The 23,335-nt window shown below is 38.5% G+C and overlaps 1 pseudogene; it reads left to right on the forward strand.

Annotated features, from left to right (window-relative positions):
* The first annotated feature begins 2,111 nt into the window (after nt 1-2,111).
* LOC149237099 (glycolate oxidase-like) lies at nt 2,112-23,321 on the forward strand (annotated as a pseudogene).
* The last annotated feature ends 14 nt before the right edge of the window (nt 23,322-23,335 follow it).

Below are 23,335 nucleotides of genomic sequence, written 5' to 3' on the forward strand. Positions count from 1 at the left end.
TGTGTTAACTGTCACTAAAAAGAAGTAGGTTCAAGTACAAGAACCAGGCCCATATCGAATTTTAGGATAACTAGCACGGAAATTTTTATTTAAGAAACACTCAATTCGGGATGCATTTATTTTATGGATCGGAACTGTGCAAGAAGATATCAAGTGAAATTTTGCCTTTTTTCTATTCCCATTTTCGAAGAAAAAAACCCCTTATTTTCTTCTTTTTATCCCAAAAAGTTAACCATCCCTTTCTTCAAAGAAGTTTCCCTATCCAATTTTGTATTTCCCTCTTTTCCCTTGAAAAATTTTCCCCAAAATCCCTTTTTCGATTTATCCCTCTTGGTGGTTTCACTCTTCAATTTCCTATTGTAATTTTCTTCCCATTCTAAAAATTTACCCTTTTCCAACTTCTTTTTTGCCTTATGGATTGATTGTAGGACCTAATGTGAAATTACAAATCAGTTCGAAATGCATATGTTAACACCAAAGAATGGCGAATAAAATCTCCTTTGTATATTTAGCAAATATTTTAATCTAGTATATGAATTGTATTCTATCAAAATTTTCTTTTGGTTCCTATTATGCTACAAATATCCCTGGTGTAGGAATGTGTGTTCGAGTGCAAGAAGATTTGGTGTAGGCATGGGTAGTGCAATCATGTCTAAGTGTAGCATGGTTGGTGCAGGAATGGTTAGTGCAAGCACATTTAGTACAGGCACATTCAATACAGGAATCCTCACTGCTGATCGTTGCCAATTAAAAAAAACACAAGTTTCAGTGCAGGAATACCTGGTGCAAAAATGTGTGTCAAAGCTTATATTTTTGCATGAACCTTTGTACAGGGAGAGTAACTGTACCACCTGCAGATTATGAAATTCAATTTATATTATGTTTAACACTTTCTTTCATCATTTACTAAATTAGGAAGAAATTTTTTAAGTACAAGGATATTTTAGGTTATGAAATCTTATATTTTCAATGAGTACTAAGTACACATTATGTGAAATCATGGATTAATACGGAGATGTAAGATTTTCCCAAAATTCAATACTTACCATCCCTTGGAAAACACATCACCTAATAATCATGGCCTCACCCCATATTTGACCTTGCATGTTCGTTATGTGAAATTATTGTCTAAACCTTCGCCTCTCCTAAGCATCATCGCTTACCTGTACTTGCACCAATTCACATTCACATCCATGTAATTTTAATAATGAAGCACGATCTTTTTGGAAATTGTTGATATAACGATGGATGCGTAGCTCAATCACCATTTGAGTTCTTTTTGTTGTAATATCTTTTTAGAGCTTGAGATAGAGAGTGGGTGAATTTGAACAGACATGGCACCTGTAAGGATTGAGCGATAATCCATACAAGAGATGGAACAAACAACTGAGTACAGGAATAGTCTTGCACTGTTGTTGGAATTCAGGTTCCTCCTGTTCCTGTAGAAGATCGATGAGCTTGACTTAGTTGTGGAAATAGCATTTTCCCGGACCTTCAATGGGAGTCGAGCCAAGTTTGGTTCATTAGAATTTGCAGTGATGAAAGAACCCATATCTCAGGCTATAGGGTTACCAGCAGTGGGGGAGAAATGGTTGAAGAAGGAGAAGTTAGAAAAGAAACAATGGTGTCGGTTCATGGTCAACCCGAAGTAGAAGGTGGACTGGAAGAATGGCCTCCAACAGAATGCTATGATCAGGAAGTGGAAGGATCTCCTATATATGTTGCATAAGTTCATTACTTGCAAAGGTCGCTACTCACTAACTTTCCTCTACCACATACACCTACTCTTGCACTTTGACTCCAGTAATCTCATCAATTTCCTGTATTATTTTCTTATTAGTTAAGAAAAGATGGTGAAAGGGGTTCAGAAGGGAAAATCGATTCAGGCCTCATACAAATTATATAACCACGAGTTGATCACAATCTTAATTAAGAAAGAACTAGAAGCTAAAGATATGACTTGGGAGGAATTCTTGAAGGAGTTTCAGGGGCAGAGCGTATAGAAGTTGGCTCAAAAGAAGAGTGCAGAAAAGTCGGCTCAAAAGAATATTGTAGAAAATTCAACTCAAAGCAAGAGTGCAGAAAAGTTGGCTCAAAAGAAGAGTGCAGAAATGTTGAAGTCGGCTCAGAAGAGGAGTGCATCCAAGGATGAGAAATCAGAAATGATGACCTCGCGCCCTAATGAGACCAGGAGGTCGTCCAGGCAAAGAAATGCCTCCTCAAAGGCTGGTCATGTTCAGATTACCTCTCCGATGTTGTTCGATGACTCACCACCTACTTCACCAGGTAAATATAATATTTCTATTCTCGCTGAGGGAGCAACTCATACAGTGGTTAATGGTGACTATGTTGAGAAGGAAGACGACACACCCTTTTTGGTCCTCTTTTGCAGAACGAAGAAAAGAAAAGTGATGTTGAGTACAAGTAAGGACCCAACAGAGGGTCAGATGGATGACAGGGCACAAGGTACTAAGACCCTCAATAATTTTGAAGAGCAGGGTACTGAAACCCTTGGTGCGATCAACGAGCAGGGTACTGAAACCCTTGGTGCGATCAACGAGCAGGGTACTGAAACCCTCAATAATTTTGAGGAGCAGGGTACTGAAACCCTTGGTGCGATGAATGAGCAGGGTGTTGAAACCCTCAATGATTTTAAATAGAAGGGTACTGATACACTTGGTGTGATGAATGAGCAGGGTGCAGAAGCCCTCAACAATTTGGAAAAGCAGGGTATTGAAACCCCTAGTGAGATAGATAAGCAGGGTATTGAAGCCCTTAATAACTCTGAGAAGTAAGGTAATGAAACCCTTGGTCAATTGAATGGACAGGGTAATAAAAACCTTGATAAAGTAGAAATGCAAAGTACTGAGACCCTTAGTAACATTGAGATTTCGGGTGTTGAAACCCTTGATGATATTAGAATGTAGGAATTGAAAGGTGGGCAAGATAACTTTGACCTTGATTATGATGGCACGTGTATGGAATCGTATGACGAAAAGTCTCCGCCTGAGGAATTGAGAGTGGAGAAATCCACCCTCTGTCTGAACAGTTGGATAGAAGAACTCAAGAAACATGCTTATGGCCTAGAGGTGTTAAACCAAGCCATGAAAGAGTAGAGTACAATGCAGAAACGAGAAAATGTAGAGTTGGTAGGGGAGGTGAAGGAACATAAAAGATAAGTTAAGATATGGAAATATCGGGCTTTGAAGTGTTATGAACGTCTTAAGAAGGTGACCAAGAAAGATAAAAAGGTTCGAAGGAAGAAGGAAAAGATAATGAAAGAAGGAATGAATATAGAAGTTCAGAATTAAAGGGAGGCCCTTATGTTTTGGTTTTTTTGTGGTAGGTAAAGGTTGTGTGAGGACCCAAAACCACTTAAGGAGGGGAGGATGTTGGTAGGATAAATTGCTTCATTTTTTAACCCTTTTTCCCTTCAAAACCATAACCTTAGACCTCTGTTTTAACCTTGCAAACCTCCCTATTCCTACATTAGTCCAAGAATTGTGTCTTTTCCTGCACTAGATTTATGTTTCATGTTTAAGGGTTATGAATGTTCTTAATTAATCATTCTCATATATTTTATACCTTTAACTATTTGAAACTAATAATTCTCTTCCTAAAAGTATTTGATAGACAATGAATTGATCATTTCATTAGCATGGTAGAGTGCAGGTAGAATTCCTGCACCGTTGGCAAATCTTTAACTATCGTGACAGCTCACCACTCCATGAAACACCCTGTTCTAGAATGGTAAACTCAAGTTGGACTCGGAGCGGAGAGGAAATTCCAGGATATGGTGGAGATTGGGTCGTTGTTTGAATAACTAGAATAACGTTTATTTATAGCCAAAAGGCTTAGTATGAAGTGTTATTGTTATTTTGTTATAGCTGAAAAGCTCAAATTGGAACACTTGAGGTAATTTGGTTACGACTGTAGGCCTGAATGAATGTATAAAATATAGGACTCAAATAGAAAATGGTAGCGAGCGATAGCTATAGCAAGGATACTGTGATTTTGTTCTTTTGTAATTTTGCTAGTATCGCCCTCATTCTGGGCTAGATTCAAACTCATGATGTATATTTGTTGATTATTAATAGAAAGGAACTACACCATGATTTATTAATCTTGCGTTGTAATTTTGTGTTGATGCGTTGATTAAAGAGCTGAATCTTTAAATTTCCTAGACAAGGAATGAGATGGTTGGCTAGGGCCCAACCAACCCAGCTTGTTCTCCCTCATGTTCTTCTTTTTTGATTAAGGTGTGTTAATTTCTTTTAATGCAAAGTGTGAAGTAAATAGATGTTTCTTTTATTCTTCTGCAAAGTTTAAATCTGATTTCATTACAGTGTGACGGATTCGTGGTGTGCATGCTCGATTGAAGTTTAATCTTATGATTTCCTTCTTTGAAGTTTAATCTCATTTTCTTCCTGGATTGTGCAAGCACACATTCCTGCACTAATGCATTTACAGTCTCGTAGATTGATTCCTCTGGTTCATTATAGTAATTGTCTTTGATTATTATATGTATTTGATGAGTCTTAGTGCGATTCTAAAAAGCGTGATTTTCATTCCAAAGTGTTCTTGATATTTTGAATTAAATGTACTTTTGATAATCAGAAACTGAATGTTGTTGTGACACATTGGTCTGTGCCTGCACTTTACATTGTTTAGGAAATAGCATACTTATGCGTAATTATAAGTGAATATTTCTGAGTTAATAAGGTTATGAGTGCAAATCAAGTTGTGTAGATAACTATTATAGGATTGAAGCATGCTATCATAACTAAATGATGTTTTATATTACGTCCAGAAGTTCCTTAATTAAAGAAGAGTGTGCTTTGACTTTGGAAATTAATTCTTGTTCTCGACATTAAGATTGGTTGAAGCATCTTTTGGTTTGATAAATTTATTTTGATGTTTTGTTCACCTTTGCAATTTATTTTTCCTAGTTAACACATTCTTTGTTTTCTCGAAAGAAGGATTGGAAAACTTCGTGTAGGAACCTCTCTCAAAGTACAAGAATTGATCTCCTAATACAGGAACAAGGTGATCTAGCCTTGAAGCTTAGATCTCTTGCATGAAGACATAAATCTTTAGTAGAGGTGTAAAATACACTTCCAACACCTAAGATATGTTCTAGTACTAGTGGAAGAACATTGTAGAAGTATAGGAATAATAGCTTAGTTGCAGGGAGACAAAACAATAAGGAGTCATATATCATCAAGGGTCCAATTATTAACCTGGCACACAACTATACTAAAGAAAAACATAGGCTTACATTTTCACTAATCAAAGATTGTTTGCAAGAGGTTTGAGAATTCCTTTCATTTATTTTCCTATAAAAGTACTTTATTTCATATTCCAACACTAGAATACCTTTGGTGTAAATTACCAGGTGATGTTTTTCCTTTTTATTCTACAAGATTGCAATTAAGGAAGTAGGAATAGAGTTTGGAAAAGTTCATATCATTTTTGGCATTTCCTCTCCTTCGTCTCTAAGTTTATGAAACCCTCAGTTTGAAAATTAAGTGTTGGAGTCTGCCTAACCGCAATTCCTGCACCCAACAATCAGCACATTCAACATAGTTTTTTCGGGGTAAGCCCGCTTTTCATGTCTTGCGCTACATTTCTATCGCTTTTTGTGTTTCGCTTCATGTGAGTATTTTATGCTTGATTTCAATGAGCGTTTTCTGTCATTTTGATGTATATTAGCTTTTAGAAGCACAATTTCATTTTTCGTTCGCATCTCACTATTGTCGCACACATGACATTGTTTTTGCACGAATGGTCACTGTTGCAGCGACTCACTTCACACACATGCATGCTTTCCTGTTTTATGAATCATGCACTTGATGTTTGTATATATGATCATTCACTCTAGTTTGCACGCATCTCATCATGCATTCAGACTTTTCATATTTTTAGTCGCCTGTCGTCCGACTTGAGCTGCCTTGGCCTGGACCGTGTCTTGGCCGGCTAGCACTACACGTTTCTAGAAGCAAAGGTTCTAACTTCCCTCTAGGAATTACGTAATTCTGGCCCAAAAATGACCTCTAGGCTTGCATTGTGCAATTCTTGGAGGAAGTGTCTTGCTAACCCCAGAAACTTTGCAATGCAGATTGCTGGTTGCATGTCACTGTTGACTAAAATTGTGCATTGCGCGGTTTCAATCCTTAGTAGGCCAGGATGGACTATGCATTACATAGTTCCAGCAGTCAGTCAGTCTCCCGACATCCTGATCTGTGCCTTGCATAGTTTTGGTAGCCAGTCTCCCGACCTCCCGTTGGAAATTGCACAACCTTCCAGATCAATCACACAGGTATATTGCAAGTCAGTCCTCAAGTTTGTTTTGGTTTTCGACTGACAGATTGCTTTCCATGAGTGTTGTTATGTCTTAAGGAATCACAGGTGTTCTTCTTTCTCTTAGCAACACAAGTACAATGGACTTCAAGAGAGAATAATCAAAGGACATCGTTGAGAGCACAATGGGGGTTGTAGCCAAGCAAGTGTCTATGATCTTTCCTCCCTATGAAGACATCAAGTCGTTCATAGAAAAGGATATAAAGATAATGTTAGGGTCCAACCCTAACCCCCTTATTTATGTAATAGGGTTGAGTCATAGTTATAGCTAGTTAAAGAGTCAATAAATCCCATATTAATAATTGTAATTGGTTTACCCGCATTTAAAGAAAGGGACCATAGTTAGTTGCAACTGGGCCATGGTATTAGATAGATGGTATTAATAGAACCATGGTATTGACCCATGGTATTGCATGTATGAATCCTATATAAAGGATAGAGACTTCCCGTTGAGGAGCATTGTCTTATTCTGTAATCGAGCCCTGCTCTAACAGAGGTTGCCCCCTCGAAGAGGCAAGTGAACATTGCTTTCATCTCTAAATAATAAAATACATGCTGTTATTTCTCATTTTGTTTTGTGTTCTGGGTTATATTTCTTCACAAATTTAGTATTTTGGCATCTTCCCACAGGTCAAGAGCATAATAAGTGGTATTAGAGCACTTTCTAGGGTCGGTGGTATCACCATTTGTAGCAGATTTTTTTTTTTGGCTAGCTATGTGTTTTGGCGTCTTTAAACCAGGGGATCTGTCATTGAGCACATAAACTTGTAGATTTGGGGAGGCATGCACGCACGAAATATAAGAGGTGGTCACGCGTGTTGGACTCCCTTGTAACCCCTGTGGGTAACCCTTCGAGTAGTTGTGCATTATACATAACCGCGCATAGACTCTCTTCCATGTACCCTCTAGGTATATCGGAAGTCCCATAGGCTCACCCAAAACCTTGTCGTATATAAACCGTTGGTCGTCTTGCTACTACATTACACCGAGAACAACACACGGGGAGATTAATTGTGCATACGATAGGGTAGTCGGGTAGTATGGCTAAGGGTACGGTTGATCCTCCTTAGTTAGTGCCCTAAAAGATTGGGCCGAGTACTACTATTGGACCCTTATGTATATTGCGATCTGTAGCACCTGACACCTCTTGAGACAATATTTCCCTTGTCTCTTTGAAGATTGCCCATCATCTTCTTTGCCAGATTAGATCTAGTAGGTTGGGTGCTGAGCTACCGCAACAATTAGATCCACCAAAATATCATTCAAATCTAGTAGTGGGGGTTCGGTCCCTACCGCATTCCTACTCACACTCTGCAGTTGAGGGTTTCGTAGACAAATCTGACCATTTGTGCAGGGATGCTTGTGGCTCCTATACCTTCAGGTGATTCTCACAAGACATAGGGCAGGATTAAATTTTATGGGAATTGGCTGCTGCAGTATTGATAAGCGGGGAGTAAAACTGCTTTCCCATAAGAATCCTTCCTAGGACGCTTATAAGAGACTTAGCCCATAAGAATCAGGATGACGAGTTGAGCGAGGTGGTACCATTCACTTGTCAGCTTCAATTTTCAGGCGGTCCCAAATTTTTTCATAGTGATGACAAGTGAACTAGATCTGTGTATGGTAGAAACCAGAGCTCAAGCTATGGCCAATGAGAAGATGGAATCGATTCAAAACAGGTTGGATTAATTATTTAGGAAGATCCAGACATTGAACAACACATTCAAAAAGGGCAAGTCGGCAGTACAATCAAAGCCATATGCTTTTCATGAAGACGATGAAGGAGAATCTAGTCATTCTCTTCACTTCCATGGAAACCACCAACATTCCCACCCTCGACCACCCAAGCTGGACATGTACAAATTTGATGGCTCTAATTCGGCAATATGGCTATCACAAATAGACCAATATTTCACACTGAATCACATTAGAGATGATGAGACTAAGCTACGTGTGGGAGGCCTTTACTTGGACCAAGAAAGATGGAAATGGTGGCAGTGGCATCAAAAATGCTATGCAAGGCAAATTACGTGGCACGTGTTCTCAAAATCCCTTTGTGAATGCTTTGAACGTGAATCCATTTTTTTGGGTCGTCTTATTAAGCTCACACATATAGGCATAGTACATGACTATATTATAGCCTTTGAGAAATTAGCCTTTTGTACAAGAGGTCTGGAAGATGAACCCTACTTGGAATGTTTTATCAGTGGCCTCAAAGATGCCATCCAAGCTCACGTCCGGATGCAACACCCACCCACATGGTTGGAAGCTTGCACAACGGCTCACGAAGTGGAATGCGAGTTAGCGGCCCAGTCTCCTCGTCCAAATTTCATAGCCAAGGGATGCCCCACCCAGGCTCCAGGCACTACCCAAACACTTAAGGTCTAGAAGATATCACCAGTAGAAATGGTGAAAAGAAGAAAGAAAGGATTGTGTTACTACTGTGATGACAAATACTCCCCAGGGCATAAATGCAAGTAACCCAAATTCTTTCAAATTGATGCTACTGATCACAGTTCATCTAAGGAAGCCCCATTGTTTGAGGGACCAGAGGAGGAAGATAAGGACAACCAGCAGGACAATGAGCTCCCAGCTACACCAGAAGAACCATTTATCTCACTCCATGGTTTGGTAGGCATTTCTTCTCCCCAAACTATCAAAATCATAGGTTTCATTAAACATCACCCTGTAGTAGTCTTGATTGATAGTGGTAGCATGCATAAGTTTATCCATTATAGAGTCGCAAAAGATGTGCATTGTTTTGTCAGAGCAGTCTCTAATTTCTAGGTACAAATTGCTAATGGGGGGACAATGAAATGTGACGACCGCTGTGAAAATATCAAATTTCACATGGGATATTACCACCTAAAGACTAACATGTTTGCCATAAACATGGGTGGGTGTGACATTTTCTTGCGTGTTGAATGTCTCCACACACTCGGCCCAATTACAATGTATTTCCAGGAGTTATATATGATCTTTAAGCAGAATGACCACACACATACCCTTCGCGTACTCCAAGGAGGTACTACTTCTATCATCAGCTTGCATCGTATGGAAAAGTTATTAAAATAGGGCCACGATGGAGTTATCGGCCAATTTAATTACATTCATGCCTTTGAGCCCCCTACTCTTCATATTCATCCTGAGATGCAACAGGTCTTAAATAGTGATCTGCAAGCCTTTAACAAAGCTCATGAGCTTCCACCATCGAGAGGGGAACATGATCATAGCATTACTTTGGTCCAAGGGGCACAACCACCGAATGTGCGCCCATATAGAGACCCTTTCGTCCAGAAAGAATGAAATTGAAAAAATCACCAAGGAACTCATGGAATCCGTTGGCATTCATCCTAGCATTAATCCTTATTCATCGCCTGTGGTCATGGTGCTCAAGAAATATGGGGAATGGCGTATGTGTCCAAACTTCAGGGCCCTCAAGAAGCTGACGATCAAAGATAAATTCCCCATCTCGGTTGTTGATGATTTGTTGGATGAACTGAATCGGGATCAATTCTTTACTTAGCTAGACCTTTGCTTGGGCTATCACCAAATTCGCATGAAAGAAGTAGACATTTCAAAGACTGCTTTCCGTACTCATGAAGGCCGTTATGAATTCCTGGTCATGCCATTTGGTCTCTATAATGCCCCATCCACTTTCCAGAGCCTCATGAATCACCTGCTCAAACCATATCTCAGAAAAATTGTCCTTGTTTTCTTTGATGACATTCTCATCTAGAGCCTCACCTGGGAAAAACATCTCTAGCATGTAGACCTACTGTTGCAATTGCTCGGGAAGCATAAATTATTTGTCAAATTGTCCAAGTGCTCTTTTGGCATGAAAGAAGTCGAGTACTTGCACCACATTGTGGGTCGTGAAGGGGTCAGGGTGGATCCCAAAAAGATCCAGGTAATGCAGGATTGGCCCCAACCAAATACCTTGAAGAGTTTGAGGGGATTCTTGGGTCTCACCGGCTACTATCGCAAATTTGTCTAGCTAGACCTGTCACTCACCTTGTCAAGAAAAATTCATTCCTCTGGAATGATGAAGCAAAATAGGCATTTATAGCTCTAAAACATGCCATGTGCTCCACTCCTGTGTATGTTTTAACCCCCTACAGAAATTACCTGCATACGAATTCTAAAACACAAAAAATAAAAAATGCGAGAGCATAACACATAACCATAAACATAGACATTATGCATTATTATGTTGCTGGTCCAACGAGACTCAAGATGATGATACACATGCTATCAAATGAATTGGATGGAAGGGTCATATCAGTGTAGTTGGATGCAACAAAGGAAAGAGTTCACTTTGAGCAGGATGTCACCATTGAGCGCATAAACACCATCATAGATGACCAAGCTTGGCATCAGTTCGCCACCTTAGACCATCGCAAGGATGTCAAAGAGTTGGTCTCACCACAATGGTCTGAGTGTTAGTGATGTCTTGCATGGCTTGCTCAAGCCATTTTGCCTCACATGGGTACATGTGTAGATTGTATGTAATGTCTTGTCAAGTGGAATTTCAAGTGTCGATAATTGAATGTAACAGTCATAGAGTACTTGAAGAGTCATGAGCATAGACAAACGGTCATAAAGGGGGATGTCAAGGGTCACCCCACCCTTTGCTATAAATAGAACGTCATAACTCATTGTAAAGGATTTTGGTTAGCCAAGCTTCCAATACAAGTATATTATAGAAAGCTTGGACAATATTGTAACGAGCCTTGGCTTCTCCACTGAGAAAAGCTAGTACATCTCTTTTGAGGAGCACACGGCAATGACTGTGACATTCTATTGTCGTATCTAGTGGTTGGTCATGGATGTATTGTATGAGTGGAACTTACACTTCTTAATATAACAGAGCCAACATGTTTCATGCATATGTCGTATTGTACTCCAACTATCTTGTTTACTCTAAATGATATATGTATTTGTTTGCTTATGCATGCATGTGTAACTATTTTCTGTATATGTATGTATGAATCTTAATGAAATGTGTTGTTGGTTTAAACATCACTTTGGATTTCTAGCTAACTTTCCTTCAATGTTGTGATGCATCTTTGCTCGTGTGTTCCCTTATTATCTCTATGCTATCACAGGTTTTGAAGGGGTGCACTCACCTCACCCTCCGTGTGTTACAACCGCTCATGCACCTTCTTTGACTTTCCGCAATTGTCAAATCCTTGCTACCAACATGGACATCTTACTTTCCCTTGTATTGGAGTTTCTTTTGGTTTTAAGCTTACATTTTGCTACCATGAGTGTCCTCCCTATCTCCAAGTACATCAGTTGTTGAGAATCTCTCTAGTAGTTACAATTAACATGGCCTCTAAGAGAGCTCTACTAAAGCAAATTTCAAGAGAATTATTGGGGAATAAATTGAGTAGATGCCAGTTAAATTACCATTTTATGCAGACACTCAGTTATTCATTGAGAAGGGCACAAAGTTGACATGGCAGCAAATCAAGGATACTTTTGTAGAGGACTTCAAGGAAGACTTATAGGACCAACATGTATATATATTTGTATCGAACAATTAGGCTTATACAAGGTTACATGCAGGTACCCCGCATTCCCATGTGCGAACAATATGAGATGGATTATGTCACACACAGATCCAGAGACTATGAGATTGAGCAGTACCAGCGAGATATATATTTCCACCCTTAGGGTGGAGAAGTTTCAATAGATGTACAATTTACCTCAGCTGGTGAGGCACATGGACAAACTTTTCTATGCCACCCACAGCCAGGTGAACATGAGAGATATAGTCAAGCATTGGGTGAAAGAGATCAATGTTCAGACATACACCCAATCATGTTTACAAGACAAAGTCTCTCAGGAAGGCTTATCAACTCTTGATCATATTTGCATGCCAAATATATGGGCACATGGACCTTCCTGAAGTTTGGGTAGTTGTACTAAACCAGTTGGTGAATGATGGAAGGTCATTCAAATTGTCAGACTTATTTGCTGATCAGTTGAAAATCCACATGAATAACGTCCAGAGTCTGCCCAACAATGAGCAAGTGAGATTCTACATGTTTTCACGCTTAATGGATGAAATTTGTACCCACCAGTAGTTTCCTGACATCAAATGGACATGAAAACTGAAAGAGACTTCCATCAAAATTTATGCAAGTTTATTTCTGACTGCGACTACCAAGGAATATTCACAAGGTTGACTGAACATTTCATCATCCCGTTCTACAAGTTGATCTTTGAGTAGGATCCACTTTGCATGTCCCGAGAAGCGATGTAGGCGATACTTAACATTGAATATTTGTATGCCTCACCCGATCGCATCTTCATCAAAGTGTTTGGCAGAGAAAAGACTTCGAATATTCTACCAAATTATGCCATGGAAAAGTTGGTCATGTAAGAGGTCTCATATCATCTCTCCACGGGGTTATCAATGGGATTTCATAGGAAGAAGAAAGCACCATGGCCCACTCTTCCTTTGCGGCTCAAATTAGACGAGATTAAGAGCTTGAAATATCAAATGTTGAAGCTAAGGAGATATTGAAGTTCAAGTTTGGAACCAAATACTTTAATCCGTATGATCCCCACAGTATTTTCAAGAACCATTGTGTGAAGGTGTATTATCCATGGATCCACGGGACATTTCAATGGAAAGACGAAGACCCTTAAAGGTATTGTTACAATGACTCCAAGATCCACAAGCCATTAAGTATACCCACAAGTTGAAAAGTTGCACTGCAGGAAATAACAGTGTAGAAAGAAACAACAATAACAACAATAAATATCAATCCAACACAAGACAAGGGAAAGAGGAATATTTTCGAGAACCGAAAGTAGATAAAAGCTACAAGATGAGGCCAGATCCTATCACAGAGAAAGCAGATTTAGCAGCAAAGGCAAAGAGGGAGCAACGAATAAAGAGAGTAGAGCAAAAGAAGAGAGAAAAGAAAAGGTTGTAGGAAGTAGAACTAAAGTTGCAGGAAACCGAGAGGAAGTTGAAGGAAGAGTAGGAGTTGAGGAGGAGAGAAAGAGAAGAGAAGAAAAAATAGGAAGAATAAGAAAGGTAAGGCACAATGATGGGGCAAACAACGGCCATATAGGTTGAGGAGTCAGAAAAGCTAGTAGTTGAGGAAGACGGTGACTAGGTGTAGGATCGAGAGCTTGCATAGTAGATTGAGCAATGCATTGAAGTGACATATATGGAGATGGAATAGGAGACACAAAATAAATACGTTGACCTTATTCCGATAGCACCCGAGGTCATCTCTCAGTCTCCACCACCTCCAGTATTGAAACCAGTCTCGAGTGAGCAAGGACAAGTTGCTCTCCTTGATGATGATTTGGTCATGGATGTCTACAAAATTTCATTTGAAGATTTGAAGAAGAAGATTATATAGGCACATAGGAATAACTTCCAGATGATCACACATCACCTGCATTCATGAAGGAAAGGGTGATTATGTCAGATACAAGAAAACATCCAACTTCCCTTGTTGATGCCAGCTTGGCCTATATAGGATCCATAATCTCAAATGTTAAGTTCATGTTCATCAATAATGAATAATTTGCAAAGAACTTGCAAGCTGTCAGACGAGGCAGAACAAAATCGAGAGTAGAGCGCAGTTTCCGCAATGGGGGAGATGAGGAAAGTGATACCTGCTAAAGTATCAACACTTGAGACAACCATGTGGAAGCTCTATGATGGATTTGTCACCATGCACAAAGCAATTGTCTTTCTGCATGACTTAGAACGACGTAGCAAAGAGTTTTCTCAAACTCTCATGAGCATACATGTTGCCATTACCAATGTGCAAGAGTGGACAATGTGATACAAAGAGGCCCCTCTTCACTTGCCAAAGAAGATTGAGCCATAGGCAGAGCTGGAGAAAGCAAAGTTCTGGATGTTGATCCAGAACTATGAGCATCTCGCCCCATTCGTCAGCAGCATACATGACTCATATGCATGCTTGTATAAGGCTTTGGATGTTATGGTGAGAATGCACAGGATCCTGTCAATCAGTTCCCTCACCGTGGTTAGACCCAAGAACCAAGTCTGGCTAGATATCCATGGTATATGGAGTAGCTAAGGTGAGAGGCCACCAAGTATGACTTGGAGAAGAGTGCACATAACATGCAAAAGTACATTGGTTATCCCGTCATGGTCAACACCACGTTGCACATGCTTCAGGATGACTTGGATGCAGGTTCCAAGACCATATTCTCGGAAGCTATGGAGGCAAAAGTCCGTTCTCGGGAAGGACATCATCAAGCTATTTGGGGACATCATCACATCATACCAAGCTTGGTATTAGTAAATGATCGAGAAGAACCAAGTGGAGGTTTCCAAGTTTGTCTTTCCCCAAACTTCAGAGTCATAGTGTTTTTTCTTGTTAGGCTGTCTCTAGCATATTTTTTTTTTTCCATGAGCATATGTGGAAAATATTATTATCTGTAAATATGTTGTAAGTGAAATTCCAAGTGTCATTAGTGGAATGGTAAAGGTCATCATGTTATGTAATGAGTTATTTGTAAAGAAGTTGAAGAGACAAGAGGATAGTCAAAGAGTTACAAAGGGGAATGTAAAGGGTCACACCACACTTTGTTATAAATATAACCTCATAACTCATAGAAGGGGCTTTTGGGAACCATGCTATTGGTTGGGCTTAGGTTTAGAAAAGGCTTGGGAGTATTGTGACGAGCCTTTGCTTCTCCACAACATAGAGCGATTATACTTCTTTGGAGGAGAAGGTGTTCTTGACTGTAATGTTCCACTATTAGGGCTAGTGATCATCAATGGTGTATGCATGGATGGAAGTTTCACTTATAATAATAATAACAGAGCTAGCACGTTTTTCATGCATATGTTATTATTGTAGTCAGACTATTCTGGGTGCTTTAGCAATTCATGTTGTTTCACGCTTTCATGCATATGTTGTTATTGTAGTTGGACTATTCTGGTTGCTTTAGTAACGTATGTTGTTTAACTTACGAATTTGCTTATGAACTACTTTGCATGAAATTGTATGAATCTTGTTGGATGTGTGATGTTGGATTAACCCATCACTTTAACTTGTGGACTATTCCACCTCTTAGCTTGTGATGTCATTATGCCCGTGTGTTCCTTTCAAGTTGCGTAATATTATAGGCTTCTAAGGAGCACACTTCCTTTTTCCCTCTGTGTGTTAGAACCTTGATGCATTGCACTTGACTCTCCACAAGGTCACACACTTACTTCCACCCAAAATTATTTTACTTATCTCTGCGCTTTATCATGGTCAAGGCATTACATTACCACCCACTGTTGGGACTCCTACTCCAAACGGTGTCGAGTCTAGTTAGGACTTCGTACTAGGGAGATCCCCTGAATGTTAGCGGGTCCAGCACCATCAATAGCACCATCAATAGAATTATTATGTTTATCTATAGAATAAATTTGTAAAGAGAATGACAATAGCTATGTGTTGTGGGCAACATTGCAAGAAGCAATGAAATTTTATGATGTTTCATATGTGATGGTTGTTGTAGGAAATTTTTTTTTGGGATCCAAGTTAAATGCTCCCTTTTTTTTGCACTATTGTGGGGACGCCTAGTTAAGGAACATCCACCTTATATCTCTAAATTTAACCTCAAAGTGTAGGCAGGCTAAGGCAGCCACATGCCTCCCTCATCGTCTACATTTTGATGTATTTATGAACCAAAATCCTCATGATTGAAATTCTTCAAATTTTTAAGGAAGACTTAGTGATTTTTCTCTTCATAGAACACTAAACTATATATGTATATACTTTGTCATCCATCTCAATGTTTCTAGAGTAAAGAAATTAGAGGAGTGGGTTTATCAATGGCACATAGTTTGGATAATTGGAGTGTAAAACCTTTAGGGGTCATTTTGAGATCTTAAGTGACATTTTTTGGGGGTAAAACTTGTCCGCTTGAGCACGAAGTGTTATTTTTAGGATACAAGAAAGAAGTCAATCAAAATTTGTATGCGAAAGTTATGCCTCACAAAAATTGATTTATTGTGATTGACCACCATAATTCAAGAGAATATCATATGGATCCCCATTACTCATAGAAAATAGGCTAGCCATACAAAAACTATAAAAAAACCTCTAAAATATCAAACTTATAACTTTTATTAAAAATTTAAAAAATAAAACTTAACCTGTAATTAACTATATTTAACTATGGCACTAAGAACACATTTTATTTCTTTTTCTAATCTTATCTGGTTCCGCAATAAAATATAAGGAGATAACATGTGAGCGAGAGTGAAGCAGAAAAAACAGAAAGACCTCTCCAACGTATATTTTCAATGTATTTCACAAATCTAAGAGGGACATTCCCCATGGCCACTACAAAGGGTCGGAGCTCTGCTCCTCCACACTAAGATTCTTTAATGGAATGTTGGCACCCAGTACGGAGTTGTCTATAATGCGACTTTTTGAGATTCCGGTGACAGAATCCGGCGGAAGAAATTGAGATGAAATCATGATTTGTTGCAGTTAAAATGGTTTTTTAACTGCATATTCGGATTCAGCACCCTGAAAAACCCCTGGGACGGTTTCATTGTGCAGAAATTAGCTATCAAACTTGGATTCCAATAAATCACTGCCGGATTTTCACCGGAAAAAATTGCCGGAAAGGCTTTCAAAAAGTCGCGTTAAAGACTACGTCGTACAAAATGGAGTTGTCTATAATGCGACTTTTTGAGATTCCGGTGACGGAATCCGACGGAAGAAATTGAGATGAAATCATGATTTGTTGCAGTTAAAATGGTTTTTTAACTGCATATTCGGATTCAGCACCCTGAAAAACCCCTGGGACGGTTTCATTGTGCAGAAATTAGCTATCAAACTTGGATTCCAATAAATCACTGCCGGATTTTCACCGGAAAAAATCGCCGGAAAGGCTTTCAAAAAGTCGCGTTAAAGACTACGTCGTACAAAATGGAGTTGTCTATAATGCGACTTTTTGAGATTCCGGTGACGGAATCCGGCAGAAGAAATTGAGATGAAATCATGATTTGTTGCAGTTAAAATGGTTTTTTAACTGCATATTCGGATTCAGCACCCTGAAAAACCCGTATTTACGCCGTAAGGCGTTCCTTTTTGAAATCAACTTTCCTCTTGGGTTACGTGTACATTTCTGAGCCTTTGATTTAAGTGTTAGACGATGAAAATAATCTTAGCCATCCAATTGATTATACCAGTATACGATGCGACCCAGCGACGCTTGCCCTTGCTCGACGCTACGCTACTTCTAGGTGCACTTGCCCTCGCTCTGTGATACTATATTCCAGGACCCTGATCTGTGGAAATCGACTTCAGGAAACCCTTCATATGAATCATAAGGTAGAAAATGATATTCTGACCCTCAGAACAAACCCAGTCTGCTACAGGACCCAGGAAGCAAGAAAACCTAGCTATTCAGAAATTTAGGTAGTCCCCAAGCTAGATAATATGGAGTACGCCAATTTTGTTCTACCTTTTGTGTTTCATGGGCAAGCTATAATGCTGTGTTGGCTGCTAAGATCACTACTCAGTGAAGATTCTCTGGATTATATTCTAGTGCTAACCACTTCATGAAAGCCCTAGAGTTATAGGATAGCACCTTGCAAATGTTGTCCAGGACCCATGAGATGATTACAGGAGGTCTTGCTCAGCCTTAAAAGGGCTTGGATTATCACCACTAGATGCTTTGGACTGTCACAGGTCCACTTCTGGACTTCGGTCTGTCGCGGGATGGCTACAGGAATTGCGATCTGTTACAGAATGGTTGCTCGGCATCAGGGTATGTATTTCCATTTTAGTTTGTCTCAGAGTATCAAGGATTTTTTAATTTCATACAATTAGCGATGTTTATATACAAGTCTAATTGAATTCCCTGTCTAAACTGAAACTTGAAATGGTATCCTCGCCCTCCTTAATTCTGTTAAATTCTTGTACGATCTCTTTGACCTGTCTTTCTGTTATTTTTTGGGTTTATGATTAAACATCAAATGCAATTAGCTCTGTTTATACGCAACTCTTATTGAAATCTCAGGTTAAACTTAGACCTGAAATGGTAGCTGCGTCAATTTTCGAATACGCAGGCGTGCGCAGTGATTCAATCTCATCTAGATAAGGTAAATTTATACCCAATCTTTTTATGTCTTCCTTTCTTGGTTTTTTGGACTATAGATGAAAATTTAGAGAAGAGGACTGGCGGGCTCCTCGTACAAACAATTTTCATACTATTTTCTTCAAGATTGATGGGGTGCTTCAAGGAAGCAAGAAAACCTAGCTATTCAGAAATCTAGGTAGTCCCCAAGCTAGATAATATGGAGTACGCCAATTCTGTTCTACCTTTTGTGTTTCATGGGCAAGCTATAACCCTGTGTTGGCTGCTAAGATCACTACTCAGTGAAGATCCTCTGGATTATATTCTAGTGCTAACCACTTCATGAAAGCCCTAGAGTTATGGGATAGCACCTTGCAAATGTTTCCAACATCCTTAGAAATGATTGAAACTTTGGCATGTCTATTCGTTATCTGCTCATTCCATTCCAAGATATATCAATAATTTTTCTTGATTGTTGACTTAGAAGTGGAGTGAAATACTCACAGCTCTTCAATCGTTTTGATAGAAACAAATTCTGTTTCTTCTTGGATTGGTAGTGTTTTTATGATTAAACAAAAACTGTGAAGAGAATAATGCCACATGCAACTGAATGTTCTGCAGAAAGATGGTTGATGCACATAAATAATAAGGCAGAGTAAACGTACTGTGCAATCCAGATTTACCAACGATGTTGTGCACTGTGACTGAAACCTGACACAGAAAGATCTATCCATATAATGTCAAAATAATAAATAAAATAGAGAAAACTTCCCCTGTTTTCTTGGATTTACAAGTCTGGATCTTTCCTATTATGCAAGCAAATGGAATTGCTACAATCCAAAGAAATGATCTCTTAAAATTTCCATTGTTTTGATAGAAACAAATTCTGTTTCTTGGATTGGTAGTTCTTTCACGATTAAACAAAAACTCTGAAGAGAACACTGCCACATGTAACTGAATGTTCTGCAGAAAGATGGTTGATGCGCATAAATAATAAGGCAGAGTAAGCGTACTGTGCAATCCAGTTTTACCAACGATGTTGTGCACTGTGACTGAAACCTGACAGAGCAAGATCTATCCATATAATATCAAAATAATAAATACTATTTTCATACTATTTTCTTCAAGATTGATGGGGTGCTTCAAGGAAGCAAGAAAACCTAGCTATTCAGAAATCTAGGTAGTCCCCAAGCTAGATAATATGGAGTATACCAATTTTGTTCTACCTTTTGTGTTTCATGGGCAAGCTATAACCCTGTGTTGGCTGCTAATATCACTACTCAGTGAAGATCCTCTGGATTATATTCTAGTGCTAACCACTTCATGAAAGCCCTAGAGTTATGGGATAGCACCTTGCAAATGTTGTCAACATCCTTAGAAATGATTGAAACTTTGGCATGTCTATTTGTTATCTGCTCATTCCATTCCAAGATATATCAATAATTTTTCTTGATTGTTGACTTAGAAGTGGAGTCAAATACTCACAACTCTTCAATCGTTTTGATAGAAACAAATTTTGTTTCTTCTTGGATTGGTAGTGTTTTTACGATTAAACAAAAACTGTGAAGAGAACACTGCCACATGCAACTGAATGTTCCGCAGAAAGATGGTTGATGCGCATAAATAATAAGGTAGAGTAAACGTACTGTGCAATCCACATTTACCAACGATGCTGTGCACTGTGACTGAAACCTGACACAGAAAGATCTATCCATATAATATTAAAATAATAAATAAAATAGAGAAAACTTCCCCTGTTTTCTTGGATTTACAAGTCTGGATCTTTCCTACTATGCAAGCAAATGGAATTGCTACAATCCAAAGAAATGATCTCTTACAATTTCCATTGTTTTGATAGAAACAAATTCTGTTTCTTCTTGGATTGGTAGTGTTTTTACGATTAAACAAAAACTGCGAAGAGAACACGGCCACATGCAACTGAATGTTTTTCAGAAAGATGGTTGACGCGCATAAATAATAAGGCAGAGTAAACGTACTGTGCAATCCAGATTTACCAACGATGCTGTGCACTGTGACTGAAACCTGACACAGCAAGATCTATCCATATAATATCAAAATAATAAATACAATTTTCATACTCTTTTCTTCAAGATTGATGGGGTGCTTCAAGGAAGCAAGAAAACCTAGCTATTCAGAAATCTAGGTAGTCCCCAAGCTAGATAATATGGAGTACGCCAATTCTGTTCTACCTTTTGTGTTTCATGGGTAGAGTAAACGTACTGTGCAATCCAGATTTACCAACGATGCTGTGCACTGTGACTAAAACCTGACACAGCAAGATCTATCCATATAATATCAAAATAATAAATAAAATAGAGAAAAATTCCCCTGTTTTCTTGGATTTACAAGTCTCGATCTTTCCTACTATGCAAGCAAATGGAATTGCTACAATCCAAAGAAATGATCTCTTACAATTTCCATCGTTTTGATAGAAACAAATTCTGTTTCTTCTTGGATTGGTAGTGTTTTTATGATTAAACAAAAACTATGAAGAGAAAGAACACTGCCACATATAACTGAATGTTCTGCAGAAAGATGGTTGATGTGCATAAATAATAAGGTAGAGTAAACGTAATGTGCAATCCAGATTTACCAGTGATGCTGTGCACTATGACTGAAACCTGACACAGCAAGATCTATCCATATAATATCAAAATAATAAATAAAATAGAGAAAACTTCCCCTGTTTTCTTGGATTTACAAGTCTGGATCTTTCTTACTATGCAAGCAAATGGAATTGCTCCAATCCAAAGAAATGATCTCTTACAATTTCCATTTTTACTTTTAAAATATTATATCTAGAATAGTCATTCATCATCAAATAAATGAAAATCCGAATATCAAATGACTGCAATCAGATTAGATAAACACTGAATAGCTCTAATTTTCAATTTTAGTCACCCTGTCTTGGGCCAAACTTTTGAACATTATGGCACTTCTTTCATTACAAGCATCAGGGGAATTGACATTATTACAAATATTTTGGTTGATGTTTTATGTATGAGGTTCCGTCCCCGTATATTGGTTGATGTAACAAAGGTGGATCTGAGTACCACTGTGTTGGGATTCAAGATATCAATGCCTATTATGATTGCTCCAACTGCCATGCAAAAGATGGCTCATCCCAAAGGTATGCATTAGATTATTGTATTAAAGTTAACATCCTATTTTGATGCATATATTTTCTGAAAGTGAATACATCATCTTTTACAGGAGAGTATGCTACTGCAAGAGCTGTTGGAACTATAATGGTTTGGGCATCGGTCTTCTCTTTGTGGGATCTATCTTCTCAATGTTTTAATTTCCTTCTAGCTATTAAGGATTTAAGAAATTATAATGATTTTGGATTTTGACATAGGTTGTTGCATTGATAAAAATTGAGGCTTGGACATATTTGTTGTAGACGCTTTCTTCATGGGCTACATCAAGTGTTGAAGAGGTTGCTTCAACTGGACCAGGCATTCGCTTTTTTCAACTTTATGTAAGTTTATCATTTCCACCCATATGATTGTCTTCCCATGTTTTCGAGATGTAATTGAGTTCATATCCATCCAATTGTATTATAGGCTCCTAAACCAATGGTAAGATCAGTTATACTGCGTTGGGTTTACTAAATGTGGATGTATGAGTGGTGCTAAAATTTAGATGTCATTGCTGGCAGGTTTACAAGAATAGGAATGTTGTTGCACAACTTGTTAGAAGAGCGGAGAGGGCTAGTTTTAAGGCAATTGCACTGACTGTGCACACCTCGACTTGGGCAGAGGGAGTTTGACATTAGAAATAGGTAGTGAAAATTAATTCTATTTTAGATTTGTTGACAAACTCAAAGAATCCCAAATAATTTGACACCTCACAGAAAGTTGATTCCTATTCCTAAACTTCTCGTTTTCACTTTCAAAGTTATATTTCTTGAAGTTGGAACCAAACTCTATATTCTATCTCTCCTTGCTTATGTAGAGATGGGGATCTTGTATAATCACTCTTTAGTTCTTTGATGTAACAACCTTCGTTCACATCTATGATGCTTCTGCCAAAAAAAATCTGCAACTTTCACTTTCCTTCATTTTCTTATTCCTGGTGTTTGTATCCTTCAGAAAATATAGAAAAGACTTTCAAGGTCTACAGTTTCATACATGATCATTCTAAAAGGCATGGAGAAATCAGCCTCACTAGTGATGCCTTCACTTTTAGGGACTTGAGCAATTACCAAGCCAGTGGGATACTTCTGAATAAGCCTGCAGACTATTTGGAATAATAGCAAATGAAAATTCACTATAATATGAAATGCCACCAAGGTTAGTTGATAACAATCTAGCTCTCAATAAAAATCAGAACATTGTGGAATTCTTTTAGGATCAGAAGCGACGCTAGGGTTAGAAAAAGCATTTAGCACCTATAATGCATCAAACTTAAAATAGGTCGAGAGTCTCCATTTTATCTGGGATTCCTCTTTGTTCATCCCTTGTCTGACACTGAGGTATCTAATGTTCTGAAAAGTCTCATTGTGATATCCACTCATACATGCTAGACAGTAAGGCACACCTCTGTGTTGAGATTCAATTTTGGATCCATAATTGTTTTTGACTTCTATTGATTTTTCTTTGTCAAAAATGTAGATTCGCATTGCCTCCATATCTTACCTTAAAGAATTTCGAAGGTTTGGATCTTGGGAAAATGGAGAAGGTATGTGTTCCATTTTATGAGTTCTTTAAATAGAAGGATGCTGTTTTTAGTTCTTCCTATATTCAAGGTCCAGAATTCTTCCTTAAGTTGGTTTTTTCTTGCAGACATCGGATTCTGGACTGTCATCATATGTTGCAGGTCAAATTGACAGATCATTGAGTTGAAAGGTTTGTAATAG

The sequence above is a fragment of the Pinus tabuliformis genome, chromosome 8, assembly GCF_031772625.1.
Source record: "Pinus tabuliformis cultivar Carrire ecotype Pingquan chromosome 8, CPIR1, whole genome shotgun sequence".
Lineage (NCBI taxonomy): Eukaryota > Viridiplantae > Streptophyta > Pinopsida > Pinales > Pinaceae > Pinus > Pinus tabuliformis.